This window comes from Rhineura floridana, chromosome 19, assembly GCF_030035675.1.
Source record: "Rhineura floridana isolate rRhiFlo1 chromosome 19, rRhiFlo1.hap2, whole genome shotgun sequence".
Classification (NCBI taxonomy): Eukaryota; Metazoa; Chordata; class Lepidosauria; order Squamata; family Rhineuridae; genus Rhineura; species Rhineura floridana.
In genome coordinates this window covers 8,411,102-8,431,449 of record NC_084498.1, presented here as the reverse complement: position 1 = coordinate 8,431,449, position 20,348 = coordinate 8,411,102, and the positions used below count along the sequence as shown (strand labels likewise).

The following is a 20,348-nucleotide window of genomic DNA, read 5'->3' as shown; positions in this document are numbered from 1 at the left end:
AATCTATTCTGTCCTTTGGATAAGCTGTGTTTCTAAATCACGTGTGTGGCTTCCTGTGCAACATGGTATGTTCCTGTCCTGAGAATGGAAGATTACAGTGTTGTTGGACTCCAACTTCCATCAGCCTCAACCAACATGGCTACTGGTCAGGAACGATGGGAACTGTAATCTAACAACATCTGGAGGGCTCCAGATTGGCTACCCTTCTTATAGTGGAAGAAAGAACCTATACATTGGTTTAAAGCCAGTTAGGTGCAAATGTGGCTAGTGATGACTTAATATTGGTCAGCTTAATATTATTGCATTCTATTTAAAAAAACACAGCCCTGTTTTTGGAGACAGTCAGGAAAGTTAATTAATCTTCTACTATATATTTTGGAAAGTTGTGTGTCTCTCAGTTCCTATGCATTTGGATGCCTCTTAAGATATCGGGAATGAATTTTGCATGATGGCTTCTGAGATGAAGGAGCAGGTTTTTGCCTATGTCTTGGATACATTTGAACACCATTTTGAATCAAGATGGCAGGTTGGTGAGAATGGGAGTCATAGGAACATAGGGAGTTGCCTTACTCTGAGTCAGGCCATTCGTTCATCTAGTTCAATAGTGCCTGCACTGACTAGCAGCGGCTCTGCAGGACTTCAGACAGGGATCTGTCCCAACCCTACCTGGACACTCTTGGGGATTGAACCTGGAATCTTCTGCACAGGGCCGATTCTAAAGGGCGGCCAGGTGGGGCACTGGCCTGAGGGCCCCTGGAGCTACAGGGGGCCCTCCGCTCTCCTTCCGCGATTTGCGGAAGCATCCGCAGACCGCCATCCCCCCACTATCCACCCGCTTTACCTACCTTTCCGTTGTTTTCTGCGGTGCTCAGATTTGCCATCAATTAAGATGGCGGATGAGGTTTCCTTAAGGGGCTGAAGCCTCTGACGCCATCTTGGCTGATGGCACACATGCGTGCTACACGTGCCCGTTGCTGCCAACAACAAAGATGGCGGCAGAGGCTTCAGCCCCTTAGGGAAACCTTGGCTGCCATCTTGATTGATGGCAAACCTGCGCGCGCCGCAAAAAACAACGGAAAGGTAGGTGAAGCAGGGGGATGGCGGGTGGTGCGGAAGCTCCTGTCTTGCAGTCCGCGGATGCTTAAGTTCCATGGATTGCGGAGGGGGAGTGGAGGGGCCCAGGGCAGGCTGGTACCCAAGGGCCCCGGCATGCCTGGGGCCGGCCCTGCTTCTGCACACAACGCAGGTGCTCTGCTACTGAGTTACGGCCTTTCCCCAAACACCATCTGGAGGGTCACTAGTTCCCCATTTAAGTTTATAGAAGAGAGTGGGGAGATCTATCAGATCTATGCATGAGATCAGAAACTTGGAAGCAAGAGTTTGAGTTTAGACATGTATGCAAGTATTGAGCTCTGCTTGGTACTACCAACCAAGCACTGAAGGTAAGTAACCTTGTATTGTGCTATTTTCATGTGTTGCTGCTCTGTAATGTCATAAGAGTTATGTCTACAAAGTGGATCAGCTTTGCTCCCTCCTCTTTTTTTTTTTTTTTTTTTTACAAAAATGGTTTGTGACTCGCTTCCTTGAAAAGGAAACCAGGAAGAGGTACTATTCCCCCATTGGCTCATTTCTCTTTGAGGGTATCTAGATGTTACCAACAAACAACTTATGCTGTAAGGCCGGATTCAAGGTTCTTGCTGCAGAAATGTGGAGAAATGAATTTAAGATTGGAAAAATGAGAAATGTAGAGAATTGAAATTGACAGATGTTTCCATGCCTACTGCATACACACCATCCAAGGATTCTTTGGGGGAAATCATATGCTTTAAATGTATGGTGTGTCCAAAGCCACAGTCCCCCCTGTGTTTATGGCCTTCATGTTAATACCTTTCTGGAAAAATGTCACATAAAACAATGGAAATGTTAGGGTTTGGCATTTTAAAAAAAAAATGTATCGGGCAAAATTATCTGGTGGATTCTTTTTTAAAATTGGACTTGCCTGGAGCAGAACATGCTGCATTGGATACCTCTCATGTATCAGTCAGTTTTCATGCTGCTGGTTTCAAATCCAGTTGCAAGGTGTCCCCTTAGACCAGTTCATATACATTCCACAGAATCAGATGGAAGGCCTGGCTGGCACTGAGTAGATGCAGCCCTTCTCCTTGCTTGGGGTGAGTCAGGGGACTGAACCCACATGTGAACCTGCTCTTTATGCAGGCTTGTAAATGCCTATGTGCCTGATCGCCTGTGGCTCATAAGAGGTCATCCCTAGGTGACCAGTCAGAGAAGCTTCACAAAAGTTAATCATTTGTGGTCTGAGAGAATAAACCGTAGATATAGTTGAATAGACAGTAAGTCTTCTGGACTAGTAACCTTGGTGGGCTTATTTGCGTGGCTGCCTTAGTTGCCACCATTTGGTATCATCATTATTGGTTTAATTCTATACCACTTTGGGTTGTCAGTGGCAGTACATGCACAGGAAAGGTAATGACCATGTGTGTGTGTTAGGGATGGGATCCGTTGGCTGGTGCCGGTTTGAAAGCACCGGTATCAATTCGAGTTCGTTCTTTGTCCAGAAGCTGCTGCTTTCATCGATCTGGTTTATTTTCCCCCTTGGAAAAAATACTGATATTTATATCTGTGTTGAGAAAGGAAAACTGATAAATTGAAGGAAATATTATGAAAATATTGATATTAATATCAGTATTTTAGAAGTGTTTTTTTTTAAATCAGTTTTCAAAAATAGCTGCAGAAAATCAATACATAAAAATCCAATCTGCGGTGATAAATGAATTAATGGAAAATTTGGTACTGCCCTCTGCTGTCCCTTAACTCACCCCACCATTAAATTTCCATGAGTTAGAGAGATGACAATGACTCGCAGCTTGAAGCAAGCCGAAACCGCCAAGGTGCTCCTTTTGCCTCTTACTGTCACGTATTGAATTCCCAGCATTCCAGGGGGGTCTCTGAAGAGCCTCTTGCATGATATAGAGCCCGAAAACCTTCCTGATGGCCTCCCGCCTGTTCCCACAGAAGTGATGGTCGTGGTGTGTAATGCTAGAAAACCAGTGCTTTGCTGCCTGCTCCTGATTTCCCATGGGCTTTCTCATTAAGCCCATGTTGTTTTTGGCTTCCCTCTAGGATATTGATGTTCCGGGTCTGGTGCTGACATCCTACATCATAGATTCTTGCCTTGAGTTCCTCCAATGCACTGGACGGCATTGGGTAATTATCTTGTGCACCCAAGGTAAGTTCTGGTGTTTTATCTCAAGAGAGAGATTGCAAGTAGAAGATGTTGATTCTCTGCTATCTGATTTTTTGTTTCCCTCTCCCTGCAAATTCTAACAATGCTGTATTTGTGGCTGTATATATGTTGTGCTATAAGGTTTATGTCTTCCCTTCTTTTCTTTTTTTACATTCTTCATCCAGGCAATTAAAATTCTGCCACAGGGAAATAGGAACTTTGTGACTATATTAATCATACAAGGAAAGCAAAATGTACATAATTCCTCCTGTGTCATTTGTTCTGTTTTTGCTGGTTGCAGCGCAGTCCAAGTTGTGACAAAGACCTTTTGTGGATCTGTCCTGTGACCACTGGAAATACCAATCAGCTACCTTTCTGGTGTTTGAGACCCCAGTAGGCATTGCTCAACTAAGGTCATATTTTCAGCCATAAGGGCTAAAAACATGCTTTCAGGCAACGGGACTGTTCTAGGACCACATTCTGCTTAATTTATTTGTAAAAGTATTTATATACCGCCTTCTTGCAAAACATCTGGGCGGTATACAGCAACATATAAAAGCATGTAAAAGCAATACAAAACAATAATTTAAATGACTGGCTATTTTTTTAAAAAAAAACATTTTAAACAGTTGACGCAAAAAAAGTATTCAAGAGATGCCTGAAAGTCAAAAGCGAGGATGCCTGCTGAATCTCTGCTAGAAGGGTGTTCCACATGGGATTGATGACACTAAATGTCCAATTTCTGGTCTAGGGCAGTCGGGCCTCTGTAACGCGGGGGGCAACTTAACAGCTTTCATCCAGATGATCACAGTGACTGGGCTGGAATATAAGGGCTCAGGAGGTTCTTAAGGTATATTTGCAGAATCTCAGCATGTATAAAACAATATCCTGCTGTGCATAGTGCATAAAAAGGTGGAATTATGCAACCTATATAAATCATGAAAATCTGCACATGTTTTCCCTGCCTCTATTAGTTGTGCCAAGGGACAAAGATCTATACAATGCATAAATATTATATTTTTAGCACCCACCCTATTTTGTGATTCTGGTTGTTTTTAACACTGTATTTTAAGGATGTTATAACCCACCCTGGGACCTCCAGGTGAAGGGTGGGCAATAAATGCTGCTGCTGCTGCTGCTCCTCCTCCTAATAATAATAATAATAGTAGTAGCAGTAGTAGTAATGAATAATAATTCCCTTTATGCAGGAATTCCTGTTCATCCACCTGCCCATCCCCACCCATCTGGGGTTTCTGAGGTTTCACTGGGAGTTGGAAGACACCTGCTGACAGTGGTAGGGCAACTGCAACACTCAAGGAGTGACTTAGGCAGTTCAAGGTCCATATCCTTTGCTATATATTGGAATGACCTCGAGAAAGATTAAGCTCAGGTTAGGAGAGCAGAAGAGCTGCCTCGGGACCAAAAAGTTGCATGCACCGTTGGTGAAACTTTTTTTTAGAGCAGAAACATTATATTAAATCCTTAAAATTTTGGTGCATTGAGAAGGTATAAAGTTCGGGAAAACAAGTATGTACACAGTTAAAAAGGGAGGAGGTCAGGTGGATCTATAGACAAAATACAATAACACCAAAAGGACTTAATGAGGACACTGAATGGTTGTCTGTCATGTAGGAATTTGTAGCTGTAGCCACATTTCTTTATATTGTGGATAGTACCCTGTATTTAGATATGTATGTATGGAGGGTAAGGCTTTACAGAATGCATAGAAAGGAGTTAGGAACTGGTGAAGAGTGCAAGATCAGGTGTATTTAAGAGACATTGTCTGGCTATACAATTGCAGATTCCTTTACATGAATTCATAGGAACCATTTATGACCATTGGGTCCTAGAATTTCATATTGGTAGGTTTTTTACATGCATATGTATATGTGTGTGTGTTGTAGGGATGTGCTAGAATTCCAACCAATTTGGATTTTGTACCAAATTTTCCATTAATTTGCTTATTCAGTATTGTGGATTGGATTTTTATGTAGTGATTTTCTGTGGCTATTTGGGGGTACAGATTTTTTAAAAAACATCTAAAATATTGTTATGAACATCAATATTTCTATGGATATTTCCTTTAATCTATTGACATTTCCTTTCAAAATATTGATATTTAAAAATATTTTTTCTAAGGGGAAAAAAACGGATAGGTAACAACCCGACTTGCAGAAAAAGTCAAATGAATCCCAGCTTGTTAGGTTGATGGAGTGCTTTCGAACTGGCACCATCTCATCCCTAATATGGATACATTTTTTGAGAAATGGTTATGTTTTACATATTGTTTCCAACTGTTAGGTGCAAGATTTGGTCATCTGTGCCAACTGAAGTTATTGGCTTTTGATTTTAAAACAACTGAGTGTGAAAATTCAATTTTATTAGGTAAGCAGATTATTTTTAGTTTAAGTAAGTAGAAAATTTGTCATTTTTTTCTTTTTTCTTTTTATATGTAATTCTTTTAGAGAAAATATTTTCAGTTTTGGATAGGATGAACTTGTGTATAAAGGATGCCATATAACAAAACAGGCCACTGAAGAAAGCCAATGAGCTGAAATACGTCTGCCATTTTCAGTTATTCAGAGATCCGGACTACAACACGTTAAGAACATTTTATGGTGGCATTTTAGCTATATAAGGAACAAGACTGAAGAATTATAATAACATCTTATGCGAAGTACAGAGGATTCCTTTCTAGGTGGATTTTTACAAGGTTTTTCACATGTTGTGGTTATATTTATTTATTTATTTATTAGATTTATATCCTGTCCTTTCTCCCAGTAGGAGCCCAGGGCGGTTAGTGATATGGTTATGTGGTTAGTTTATGGATTTATCTATATAAAGATATAAATGTATATCCATATATATATGGTTAGTTTATGGATTTATCTATTTCAGTGATTGCTCTACATTTTCCTGGATTTTTGTATTCTTGTTTGCTCTTGTCTTTTTAGGTAGAACTCCATTTTATTATTAGGTAGAACCCCATTTTTATGTGATAAATGTTAACATGTTTATAGGGAATTTTAGATATTTGATGATGTGTGTATGTATAGATTTTATTATATAATTTATTTAAGTTTGTTACCCTGAACTTTTTAGTTTCATGTTACTGGTAGGCCAACACCAATATTCAGCAACACCTTCTAAGCAAGGGGTATGAGGAAGGAAATTGTTTAGTTCAGTGGTTCCTAAACTTTATGAGTACGCAGAGCTTGGGAGATTACTTTTAAAAAGGAACAAATTACAATTACTGGTACGTGGCCACAGAAAGGAATAAATTACCATTACAGTTGTTCTGAAAGGAATTGATTACTTTACCGTTACTCAGAAGTAATCCCTACAATTAAAGATTTTGCTTTTTAAAAAACAACAACTAGAGTGCCTTGAAGGTGCTAGCCTTGGCTGCTGCACACCTAAGTAGCCTAAAACAACATTAAAAATAAACACACACACAGAGGGTAGTAGAATAAGTTTTGTTATCCATAAGATAGGAATGGTTGTCTCTCTGCTGGTAAGGGAGGCGATGAGGGAAGCAGAGGCCACCACTCAGAGCTTTGCACGTCAGACCAAGTGCAACCCCCCCTTTCATGCACATTCTCTCAGTCAGCAAGCATCGTCTCTCTTGTTTAACCACCTCCCAGATCCTGCCCTGCCACCAACTAAGGCACATCTGCCTAAGCAACCATTTTCCCCTGGTGTGCAAAATAGTTAAAACACTGCAAATGCAGCAAAGTAGCCAGGGAGGGTGGCAGAGGCTGCTGTACATGCCAAGTGCAAACACAGTATTTATTAAACTCGCACATGTGATCGTCTGTTGCCTCCACAGTTCTTCATCTCCATTCCACAGCTGCCTCCTCCTTTATCCACGTCCTTGTCCTCTGGCGTCCTTCCCCCTCCACTCCATTCTTCTTCACGACCATCCATTTTTGAAACATTTTTTTCTGTCTGCTCTCCACCTCCTCCCTTGTTGCCTCCTAAAACACCCACAAAGCATGAGGGAAAAGCGACACTGCGCAGAAGCCCAGTTTGAGGCACATGATTTTCATCCACAAATCAGAGGAGCAGAAGACTCCCCCTCTTCCCCCCCCCAGGAATACCCAAAAGTAATCCTGGAAACATTACAGTTACACCTCAAAAGTAATAACATTACTCCTATTACAATCAAAATGTAAAGACTTACCCACTTGTTCCTCAAAAGAGTAATAAATTACAAGTAATTCATTTTCCTAACTAATTACTTCCAAGCTCTGTGAATACAGGACCCCCTTTGTAACCTCAAAAAATTTCACAGCCCCTGCATGCTAATTGTTGTAATTTTAGTCTCTGTTAATTGAACAAATACATAATGAAGTGTTAAATAATGTCATTTTTTATTTGTCACAAAAACAAATATGATGATGATGATATTTACTACCTGCCCTTCACCAGAAGGTCAAAGGGCAAGTTACAACAATATAAATAACTTTTAACAAATTTTGAATGAAATGGAAGGAAGGAGATAAAAGTAAACCAGCCAGAGTGGTGAACAGAGTCTGGTTGATGCCAGGGCATTTGGACTCTGGTTTTAAGTATACAACGATGCCTTCTCTTCAGCCTTCAGCTCAGGAAGCTCTGTATGACAATAATAATATGTCTAACAGACAGAATTTCAACAGGTGAAGCTTTCCACATAATTGTATTTCCATATTAGAAAAGGCTTAATTTAATTTCTGTTTAGTTTCTACCTGCCACACAGCTGTTAAAGGCACAAGAGCCCTGCTCTCCTGCAATGCAAAGAACTCAAGTTAAGAGTAAAAATAACAAAATTTGGACAACTTAGCATATTTTAAAAATTTAAAAATATATTTCAAATGAACATATACAACTGTATAAAAACACACTGAAAGCCTTGATAAACAGCAACAGAAATACACTGAGCAGGTGCAATTTCACATTTTTAAAACTTTACCCATCCTTTTTTTGCTCACAGACTGCCTTCGGTCAGGCACTAATTCTCAGCCTAACTTACCTCATATGGCTGTTGCTCCATTGAATTCTATTGGATTTACTTCTGAGTAGACCTGGTTAGGATTGCAGCCCAAGGCTGAGCTCTGTGTGGCAAGAACTGACTATGCCAGCTGGAAGGAAGGAAGAGGAGGCGGAAGCGGCTGCATGCACATGCAGTGCAGGATCACAAGTTGGTGGTGCACAGACTAGCCATTAATTTTTTTTCAAATTAATAAATAATCCTTCTCTTTGTGACCCCCCTGGGATGATTTTGTAACCCCCAGGCTGGAGACCACTGATTTAATCTGCTTTCCGAGTGGTTGACACTCCCAAACTTGCTTGTGGATTGGAACACAATAAATACGTATTTTACGTAAAAGATGTTAGCATTTGGAGCTGAATGCTTGTCAGAAGCTGAACTATAGTAGGATCCTTGCTGATTGACTACAAAATATTTATTACAGGAAATACATACTGGATAGGAAAGATCCTCATTCTAGCTCACTAAAGTTGCCGACGCAAAGAGCCATGCTTGCTCTCTGCAGGAGAGAGAGAGAGAGAGAGGCAAAGGAAAGATGCCTCCTGTCTCAAGGTGGGACAAAGAAGAGGGGAGGGAAGAGCAGGAAATGAGGGCCACAGCTGCTAAGAATAGCAAATCTAGAACCTGAAGGAAAGTCAGCACAGGCTAGGTCAGAAAGGCATGCTAGGAAGCACAGAGGTTCCACCCCTTCCCCATGCAAACTCCCAGCAGCCTGAGTTGTATCCCAACACTTCCAGCAAAAGATGTGTTCAGAATGTGTGTGTCGTGGACAAACACATTAAAATGTAAAATGTGCACTTTTCAAAAGTGTGTATTTATGTTAAAAATGTGTACAACTTAAATGTGGACTTTTCATGTGTGTTTTCAAAAAAGGGTGCAAAACAGGATGGAATAGACATGTGATTGAGGGCCTGCCTGTTGTGACCCCCACTGGGTGAGAGTGGACGGGTGGGGGCAAGACAGAGGATGAGGGTGCTGACTTGGTTGTATCACGGGGGGGGAGACTGGCAGTGGAACGGACTTAGAGGGCACCCTGACCCCTGTCTTGGACTCCACAGCCCCTGCAGCTCCAGGCCCCCTGCAGGAGCTCAGTCAAACCTGTAAGACGCTTCCCATCCAGGAACACCTCCACCTCCCCGCCTGACCTGACAGGTAGCAGCCCCCTACATCGGAGGGGGAAGATGAAAGACTGGCCGAGGCTCCACCTTCACCCCCCTCTCGGAGACGAAGCAGGAATTTCAACAGACTTATTTGAGGAGGAGCCTTCATTTGTGCGTGCGCTCCCAACCCACTTAAGCAGACTCAGGTGGGGAACCCAGTTGCTGAGTCAACATCTGTAGTTGTGAAGTCATGCTTCAGCTAGAGCTAGAGAGATACTAAGTTCCTAGAAAGAGTAATTAGTTTCATGAGGTGCTCTGCATTGCAACTGTCTTTTACTTTAATAAAAAGAGAAAACGCCACTGTTGAATCTGAGTCTCTCAACTTCAGGCAGGACTCTACCAGACTAAAATGGGGTAGAATTAGCTGCTCAGTCCCTCCTTCCTTCTGAGGTCCAGCATTCATGCATTCCCAGAGAGACTTTGGATCCACTTCTCTGTGGTCCATTCTTGTAACAACCACCCTTAGGGTAGATGGCTGGGGCAATCCTTTGCCCCCTCAATGTTGCCCCTCCCCTGGAAGCCAACAACACTGATGGGGAAGGACACTGTCTGTTTGGCTGAACCTCTCTACAAATGGCTTCAGACCACAACACTGTGGAACTTGGTCTTCAGGGAAGTGGTTCTTTCAGCTGCTCCAAGCACATGAGATGTGGGCCTAAATATATCTTCTGAAGAAGGTTAGTTTGGGGTTGTTTCCTGGTCTGCTCTTAGCTCGGTAAGTTGTTCAGGCACATCATAGCTATAAGGGAGGAGGAAAGAGTGGGTGGGTGATACGGTATGGGCTCCCAGCCACAATGTCAACTGACTGCTTGCTTCCTGTTATCAACAGAAGTCTCCAACCAACTTTGCTAGTTTGCGAGTTATTCTTTTGCCTTTAATCTGAGATTCGCTTCTGTCTTGGGAAACGGACTCCTGGAATGCCTTTCATGCTCGTCGTGGGTTGTAGATAAGAGAAACTGAATGCGCTATAGATGTGGTTCACAACTAAGAATTTTTAAAAGGAGTCAAATTTAAAAACAGTTTGCTCAGTTTGAGAAAAAACCAAGAAGTAGATTCTCAAAGGATCTGTTGTCTGCTTCTAAACCTTGAAGTCCCATTTTGCAATCAAATTTGTATGCGGTGAGAGGTTCTGCTGATTTTGCAGAAGGAAGTTACAACAGTGCATAATTGACTGATAGAAGTCACTGCCCAAAGGCATGATGATAGCCTCTGGCTTTAAAAGAGGGTTAGGTCAATTTGTGTTATAATTTTTACACTGCATGTTCTGTTGGCAAAATGTTTTAAATTGCATTTTGTTCAGGTATGTACTTGTAAGTACACTTACAGTACCACTGTTGCTGTTGCATAGATGGGACATTCACCTGAGGCCACCCAGTGAGTTTGTGGTACATGCGAGATCCAACAGCAGTTCTCTTGCAAGAGTTTATTCTGTTTGCTTCATTCATCTGACATGAAACATCTGTTTTGTATGAGACAGAGATATGGTGGAACTGAATGCATGCAGCATGCTTGCTTCCCAGCTTTTTTGCATCTTTATTGAATCCAGAATTATGCTTAGTCCAAGTTCATTGTTCCGTTAACTACCTCTCATTACATTTTCACTCTATTTTTATTTATTTATTTATTTGGCTCATAATGGGTTTACAGGAACTAAATAGTATCACCATCCATCTCTGGCTTTTCTGATACAAAGATGGCCGTATTTCTGCTCTTCTCTAGCTAGGAACCTGTGTGTTTTGCTTAAGGAATAAGACAGATCTGGGTTATGGCTAGGCTTTGTTTTCAAAAAATGGAGAGTAGCCATTGCTCATTTCCCCCAGAATCCTAAGTGTGTAACCTGATACCTATAACACCTACCAGAGATGTATTCAGCCCGCAGTCTCCATCTTGGAACAGATTTTATGGGTTGTACCCAGTGTAAGTTCTACTCAGAGTAGACCCATTGAAATGAATGCATGTAAATAGCATAGGTCAATTACTTGCAATGGGCCACCTGTCCACTAGTGCAAGAGCAAGTTTTAATCATGTGCAGCAGAGGAATCCAACAAAACATTTGTGCCAGCGGGAACCCATGCAACAGGTTGTGCAATCTATTGTGCTACAAAGTTACCAGCAACTTGCTTATGTATTGTCTTGCATAACAACGCTCCGCTAGTGCAAAACATTTTGCCAGTGGAACAAATATACTGTGAAGTGAACTTAGCGCTACGTTGGATATACAACCCAACTGGTCTGCTCTGCACCCAGCTGATACCACCTTCTGTCGTTATGGCTACAGTATCCAGCCTAATTTTTGTACCTTTTTGTGCTTTACTGACCCCCGCCCCTTTCCTCCGCCGCTTTGTGTAACATTATTTATTTATTTCATTTATGCCCTGCCTTTCTTTTCTTGATAGAATCCCAAGGCAGCTTACATATGGTTCCCAGGCAATCTCCCACCCAGGCACTGCCCACACCTGACCCTGCTTAGCTACAGCGGGGTGTTGACCTCATGTGCCTTCAGACCATAGCCTGGGACAATCTTGCCTGATGAAGAGTTCTGGAGAATATGAAAGCGTGACACTATTTCTGGCATTTTGGTTGGTCCTCATTAGAGATGGGGGAGACATTGGATTCAGTTTGCAAACTTACCTACATCACCCTTTCCGAAACAAAGTGTGAACTGAAACACACCCATTATTCAAAATCCACATATCTCCAAATTTTGCAATGCAGTTCTCCAGCCAACTAATGTGTACAAAAATGCACATTCTAAGATAAAATGTATTAAATTGGACAAAAAAGTGTATATAGGTAGAACTGCATAAAATGTGTGGATGAGGAGAAATTCACACTAAAATGCTGATAACTTTTCATGTATCAGGTTTTTTTTAAAAAAAATGCAGATGTGGAGAAAAAAATGTACGTGTACTGCCTTCAAGTCGATTCCTGACTTATGGCGACCCTATGAAGAGGGTTTTCATGAGGCTGAGAGGCAGTGACTGGCCCAAGGTCACCCAGTGAGCTTCATGGCTATGTGGGGATTCGAACCCTGGTCTCCCAGGTCGTAGTCCAACATCTTAGAATCATAGAATAGTAGAGCTGAAAGAGGCCTATAAGGCCATCAAGTCCAACCGCCTGCGCAATGCAGGAATCCAAATCAAAGCATTCCCGACAGAATAGAGTAGAATTTAACCACTGAGCTTAACATTAGAAAAAAAGAGAATCTGAGAGAAACCAGAATAGTCAGATTTTCCCATTCCTGGCCCTAATAAAGATCTTGCCTAGCTGTGGAATAGGATAGTGTCCTACATGCATATTTGGCGAAGTGCACCTTTCTTGTCCTCTTTTTTTTAAACTTCTCTGTGTATATAACATTTCATTGGGAAAGCCATCGCCAGATTGCCCATTAACTGCATCTGGCAAGAGACTAATTGGCTGCTGCCTGTCAGGCTTCTTTGTGGCCCACAATTTGATCCTGTTGGTCTGGAAAGCTGATTCTGTTTCTAAGCAAAAGTGTCATCCTGCTCCTTGTGACTGACCGACTGATTGGGTTTTGTGATTTGATAGTTCATAACAACATACTGCTAGGTTTGTAAATGGCTACATGCCTGGTTGCCTGTGGCAAACAGGAATCTTCTTCAGATAACGAGGCAAAAACGTTTTTGCCAAATGAGAGGGAATTGATTCTTTTTGTTCCAGGCTGTCAACAGGTGACTAAATGTTTATGAACTATTATCTTAATGTGGATTTAAACGCAAGTGAAGGTCCTAGGTGTACAGTACTTTTTTTATTTTGAAGTCACTCTCTTTTTGTTTTTAGAAAGACATTTATTTAGAAATAAATGGGAGTTGTAGTTCAGCAAAATCTGGAGGGCCAAAGGTTCCCAGCACCTGAACTTGATTCCTGTCTGTTTTAGACCACACACTTGGCCTACTTGGGCTGCCAGGACTTCCCCAGGTCCTGGAGTAAAGAGGTTTTGTAGTTTGTTGAAACAATGGAAAAAATGTCATAACTGGATTTATCAGAGGTGAAATGGGTTGTACAAACATACCAAAAGCAATGATCTGTTTTTTTCAAATCAACTAAAGCTCTTTAAAAAAAACTACTGACACTCTAGCATTTGAAGTCTGATTATTTGTTTATTTTGTTGCATTTATTAAATTTATATCCTGCCCCTCCTGCTAGAAGGAGCCCAGGGCAGGCTACAATAGTTTAAAATTCAGCGTTAAAACAAATTACAGTCACAGGAATAGAGCAGGTCCTGAAAACGCACATCTCAGGTGTCGAAGGCCAGGGTGAAGAGGTGCACCTTCAGCATTCGTGTATGGTGACCGTGCCAACCGCACCTCTGTGGGAAGAGAATTCTACAACTTAGGGGTTGCCACACAGAATGCCCTCTCCCAGGCCACCCACCCCCAAACCTCTGAGGGTGGTGAAACTATCAAGAGGGCCCCTTCTGTTGATCTTAACACCCAATAAGATCTGTAGGGAAGGAGGCAGTCTTTAGGAAGATTCAGGAGCTGACCTGAAAAGGGCTTTTTAAAAAACAAACTCCAAGGGCATCCTCAAATCCTGTAGTTGGAGCATTATGTAACTGGATCAACAAAGGGCCCTGGAATCTGACGTCACTACAGTTCTCTTCGGTTCCCACTCTCAGCGATGTGTAAAATATCACGGCCTCCGGATGCATGAGCACGTTCTCTTCTGCTATCCCTGATCCAGCAGGAAAACTTGGACAGCTCCTTCCCTTGGGGTTTCCTATGTTGTAAATAAAGTCTTGGCTGATTTGCACGTCCTGCTGCTGTTGTGTTGTGGCGTCTCCAAGAAGGGGAAAAAATGTAAACAAAACAGTTTTGGGTTGTTGTGGGGGGGGAAATGTATCTCAATCTTACAGAAAAGTAGTGTTGGGATGGTTTTATCCTTTTAGGCCTTTTTCTTACAGGGTCACAAAGTTTGTGAGGTGTGTTTAAAATAAAATAACCCTTTGAATTTCAAAAGTGCTTTGTGACAGCTTTGCGAACAAGCCTGCCTGCAACAGGCTAACATAAGTTGTTTGTGTTGCTTCAGTTGCCTGAATATGAAAAAGAATTAAGTATTCTGTTATTTAACTGTTGTACGTTGCCTCGAGCATATACCTCTTATATTGATCTCTCTGCTGGTTGATAATCTGGATCAGAGCAATGGCCCTATAATCCGGAGGATTGGAGACGGGCAAACGTCATCCCGCTCTTTAAAAAGGGTAAAAAAGAAGATCCGGGGAATTACAAGCCAGTCAGTCTGACTTCAATACCGGGAAAGATATTAGAACAGATAATAAAAGAGTCCATTGGCAACTATCTAGATGACAATGCTGTGATTAGTAGGAGCCAGCATGGGTTTGTCAAGAAAAAATCCTGTCAAACTAATCTCATCTCTTTTTTTGATCGGGTCACTAGCTTAGTAGATGGTGGAAATGCTGTAGATGTCATCTATCTAGATTTCAGCAAAGCGTTTGACAAAGTCCCCCACGACCTTTGGATTAGCAAACTGGTCAAATGCGGACTAGATGGAAATACTGTCAGGTGGATTCACAACTGGTTGGAAAACTGTACTCAAAGAGTGGTCGTCGGTGGCTCTGCTTCAGAGTGGAAGGAGGTTTCGAGTGGAGTGCCACAGGGCTCTGTCCTGGGGCCGATACTCTTCAACATTTTTATCAATGACTTAGATGACGGGGTGGAGGGAAGCCTTATGAAGTTAGCGGATGATACGAAACTGGGAGGGATAGCTAACACAATGGAAGACAGGAATAAAATCCAAAGGGACCTGGATAGACTAGGAAATTAGGCTGAAATTAATAAAATGAAATTCAATAAAGACAAATGCAAGATTCTGCATTTAGGCCACAAAAACAAAATGCACGGGTACAGGATGGGAAATACCCGGCTTAGCAGTAGTGCGTGTGAGAAGGACCTTGGAATTGTAGTGGATTGCAAGTTGAACATGACCCAGCAGTGTGATGCTGTGGCAAAAAAGGCAAACACAGTTTTGGGCTGCATAAACAGAGCTATAGTTTCCAGGTCGAGGGAAGTAATAGTCCCACTATATTCTGCATTAGTCAGGCCTCATCTGGAATATTGCGTTCAGTTCTGGGCGCCTCATTTTAAGAAAGATATAGACAAGTTAGAGCGGGTTCAGAAGAGGGCGATGAGGATGATAGCCGGTATGGAGAAGAAGTCTTATGAGGAAAGGTTGAAGGAACTTGGCATGTTCAGTCTGGTGAAGAGAAGGCTGAGGGGTGACATGATTGCACTCTTTAAGTACCTGAAGGGCTGTCACATAGAGGAGGGTACAGATTTGTTCTCTGCTGCCCCAGAGGGTAGGACTAGGTCTAATGGTTTTAAGTTGCAGGAGCGTAGATTCAGATTGGACATTAGAAGGAACTTCTTGACAGTAAGGGCAGTTTGGCAATGGAACCGACTGCCTAGGGAGGTGGTGGGATCCCCTTCGCTGGATGTCTTCAAGCAGAGTCTGGACAGCTATCTGCAGGAGATGCTCTAGCTGTGGATTTCCTGCTATGAGCAGGGGGTTGGACTCGATGGCCTACAAGGCCCCTTCCAACTCTATGATTCTATGAACCTTGGCCTTCCAAGTGTTGTTGGACTCCAATTCTCAACAGTCCAGCATGGCCCAATAATAAAGGATGATGGGAGTTGTAGTTCCACAACTTCTGAAGGGCCACAGGTTATCATCTTTGATCTGGTCCAGCACCCTGTTCCCAACAGTGGCCAGCCTGTATCCTCTGGAAGCTCACAAGAAGGGCATGAAGACAACATGTTGCAATCTCTTGTTGTTGCCTCCGAGCAAGTAGCATTCCGTGATATCCTGCTTCTAAATCTGGAGGTTCACTGGGGCCACCTTGACTAATAGACTTTGACAGATCTATCCATCCATCCATCTGCAAGTAACAGGCACATAAGAAGTCATCCTTGATCAACAATAGCTTTGGGAGAAAAAACAACCCATTATTATAATTCCTCTAGAATGATATCTTTCACCCTAATTAAAAAAAATCAGGTTCTCTTTGGAAATTCAAAAAGATTGCAGAGGCGTTTTTGGCTGGATTCCGTCAACATTTCCTGTGTAAACATGTATCATGTGAAAGGCAGGACAGAATGTATGTGTCCACCTCAAGGCAGCAGATTTGCAGGTGCTTTGAAAGGGCAGCAACTTGTCAGTTATTTGGTTTATTAAGATGTTTGCCACCATAGTGGTGCGGTTTTGCATTTCATCTTGCTTCAGGTACCAAAAAGTTGTGTTTGAGGCAGGCAGATGTCCCTAAACCCTGAAGGACATGCTGGGGAGCCATGATTGGTCACTGCTCATGTCACAAGAACATACAAAGAGCTTGCTGGATCAGGCCAATGGACCAATAGACAGTTTTATTTTCAATACCTTTCCTAGTGATCCCTAGCATAGAATTTGTCCACAGTGCAGGGATGGCCCTACCATTTGGCAGAGTGAGGCTAGCCGTTTGAATTGAATTGAATTGAAACTTTATTTTTACCCCGCCCTTTTTGCAAACTGGAACTCAGAGCAGCTTACAAATAGAACTACATGTAGTTAAAAACATAGAAAACCACACAATTAAAATACAATAAACTATGCACAACCTTCAAACCGTGAAAGGCACTTAAAAATCTAAAAACAATTTAAAATAATACAAATAATATAAAATAATAAAACAAGCCTTGTAAAGCCCAATCCTAAACACCTTCTATCCCAAAAGCATGTTGGAATAAAAAAGTCTTTACTTGCCGACAGAAGGATGGCAAGGAGGGGGCCATTCATGCCTCCCTAGGAAGGGAGTTCCAGAACCTAGGAGCAGCCACCGAGAAGGCCCTATCTCGCGTCCCCACCAATCGCACTTGCGAGGGTGTTGGGACTGAGAGAAGGGCCTCTCCTGAAGATCTCAGGGCCCGGGCAGGCTCATATAGGGAGATACGGTCTGACAAATAGCCTGGACCTGGGACGTATAGGGCTTTATAGGTCAAAACCAGCACTTTGAATTGTGACCGGAAACAAACTGACAGCCAGTGGAGCTGTTGTAACAAAGGAGTTGTATGGTCCCTGTAACCAGCCCCTGTTAATACTCTGGCTGCAGCTCTTTGTACCAGTTTAAGTTTCCAAGGCAGCCCCACGTACAGTAGTCTAAATGGGATGTAACTAAGGCATGCATCACCATAGTCAAATCGGGCATTTCTAGTAACAGTTGCAGCTGGCGCACTAGTCTTAACTGGGCAAAGGCACTCCTGGCCACGGCCGAGACCTGGGCCTCCAAGTTCAGAGCTGAGTCCAGGAGCACACCCAAACTGCGAACCTGTGTCTTCAGGGGGAGTGTAACCCCATCCAGCACAGGCTGAATCCCTATTCCCTGATCTGCCCTTCGACTGACCAGGAGCACCTCTGTCTTGTTTGGATTTAGTTTCAATTTGTTCACCCTCATCCAGTCCATCACTGATGCCAGGCACTGGTTCAGGACCAGGACAGCTTCCTTGGCTTTAGGTGGAAAGGAGAAATAGAGTTGGGTGTCATCCGCATACTGATGGCACCGAATCCCAAACCCCCGGACAACCTCTCCCAGCGGTTTCATATGGATGTTAAATAGGACAAAACTGAACCCTGAGGGACCCCATAGGTCAACAGCCAAGGAGTTGAACTGGAGTCCCCCAGCACCACCTTCTGAGTTCGTCCCTCCAGAAAGGAATGGAGCCATCGTAACACGGTGCACCCAAGTCCCATCCCAGCAAGGCGGTCCAAAAGGATACCATCGTCGATGGTATCGAAAGCCGCTGAGAGGTCCAATAGAACTAACAGTGACACACTCCTCCTGTCCAGCTCTCTGTGAAGGTCATCCACCAAGGCGACCACAGCTGTCTCTGTCCCGTAACCAGGCCTGAAACCAGACTGAAATGGATCCAGATAATCTGTTTCATCCAGGAATCTGTGGAGCTGGGCAGCCACCACACGCTCTATTACCTTGCCCAAAAATGGAATGTTGGAGACTGGCCGATAATTTCCCATTATAGAGGGATCCAGGGAGGGCTTTTTCAACAAAGGCCGTACAACTGCCTCTTTTAGGCACGATGGAATTCTGCCTTGTTGTAAAGAGGCATTAACCACTCCCCTCACCCACTCGGCCAGTCCCCCTCTGGCACTTTTGATGAGCCAGGAAGGGCAAGGATCCAGTAGACATGTGGTGGCTCTTGCCTCTCCAAGGATCTTGTCCACATCCTCGGGCTGTACAAATTGAAAGGAATCCATTATTATTGGACAAGCAGGAGCCAAAGTTACATCCCCTGAGACTGTATCAATTTTAGTGTCCAAGTCGGAGCGAATCTGAGCGACTTTATCTGCAAAGTGCCATGCAGATTCTTGACGGCGGGCTGTTGAATGGTCTATATTACCGTCCCGGGGGGCAGAGTTTAAAAGACCCCTGACCACTCGAAACAGCTCTGCTGGACGGCTCCCAGTAGATGCAATGGTGGCAGAAAAGTTTCTTCCTAGCCCACACTGCCATGGAGTAGGCCTTCAGATAGACTCTAGCCCATGTTTGGTCAGACTTGCACCGAGTCTTCCGCCAACATTGCTCAAGTCCTCGTCTTATTCGTTTCATCGCCACCAGCTCCCTGGTAAACCAGGGAGCTGGTTTGGCTCTGCTCCGTAAGAGGGGCTCTCAGGAGCAATCGTGTCCACCGCCCTGGCCATTTCCCCATTCCACAGGTCGACCAGAGCTTTGACAGAATCACCTGCCGTGGTGACAGGAAAATCCCCAAGAGCCATCAGGAAAACCATCCAGATCCATCAGCCTCCTGCGGCGGACCATCCTAATCGGTCCCCCACCCCTGCAGAGGTTCTGAGTCCCAGTGAGTCTAAACCCAACAAGGTAGTGATCTGTCCATGACAACGGAACTACAGAGAGTTCCTCCACACCAAGATCACCATCATCCCATCCAACACAGAAAACAAGGTCCAAAGTGTGACCAGCGGCATGAGTGGGGCCAGATAATACTGGGGACAGACCCATGGAGGCCATGAAATCCTGAGCCACTCCTGACAGAGTAGTCTCGGCATGGATGTTGAAGTCACCCAGTACCACAAGTCGAGAGGACTCCAACACCAACCCCGAGACTACCCCAGCTAGCTCAGGAAGGGAGACTGTTGAGCAGCGGGGTGGGCAGTACACCAACAGAATCCCTATTCTGTCCTGGCCACCCAACTTCAGATATACACATTCGAACCCTGAAGACTGTGGGAGAGGGCACCTGGTCAGGGGGATGGCATCACAATAGACTACTGCAACTCCACCTCCCCATCCCCCAGGTCTCACCTGCTGCTGCACAGAGAAACCTGGCGGGCAAAGCTGGGAAAGATTAACAGCCTTGGTCGCCCTGTATGATGACCTTTGTCGGGAGAGGGACAGGGGGAGTGTGACTCTGTTGATTCTCCTTGATCTCTCAGCTGCTTTTGATACCATCGACCATGGTATCCTTCTGGGAAGACTTCTTATTTCAGCAACAATTGGGTTAATATTCCAGGCTTGATGACATCACAGTATAAACAGAGCAACCTGCCTTATCTCTCTATGTTCAAGAATGCAAAACAAATTTAGTTCTCAGCATCAAAACAGTTAGTGGCGTCGTGAAGAAGCAGATTCGTCAAAATAAAATAGACCAAAAAGAGAATAGTCCCAGACAATATAATATTCCTTGGAATAGAAATCAGGAATAGAAATCCCTCTTCTGTGTATATCTTTAGAATGCACTTCCAGGACAGCTTTTTGCGACAGAAACAGAGATAAGCTGTTAATTTCGTGGATAACAGAGAAGAGTTATAGCTCACCCAGAAGCTGTCCAAAGCCGATCAATCTGACAAATCTCCTTTTGCTGCAACAATT

General features: G+C 43.4%; 1 protein-coding gene across 8 annotated transcripts in view; it reads left to right on the top strand.

The window, feature by feature from the left end:
- PITPNM2 (phosphatidylinositol transfer protein membrane associated 2) overlaps positions 1 to 20,348 on the top strand; it is a 317,406-nt gene that overhangs the window by 39,273 nt on the left and 257,785 nt on the right. For all 8 annotated transcript variants that reach the window (XR_009759680.1, XM_061603246.1, XM_061603252.1 and 5 more), the window contains one exon: positions 3,142 to 3,247. The gene's annotated coding sequence lies outside the window, so the exon portion shown is untranslated. The remainder of the gene's footprint in view (positions 1 to 3,141; positions 3,248 to 20,348) is intronic.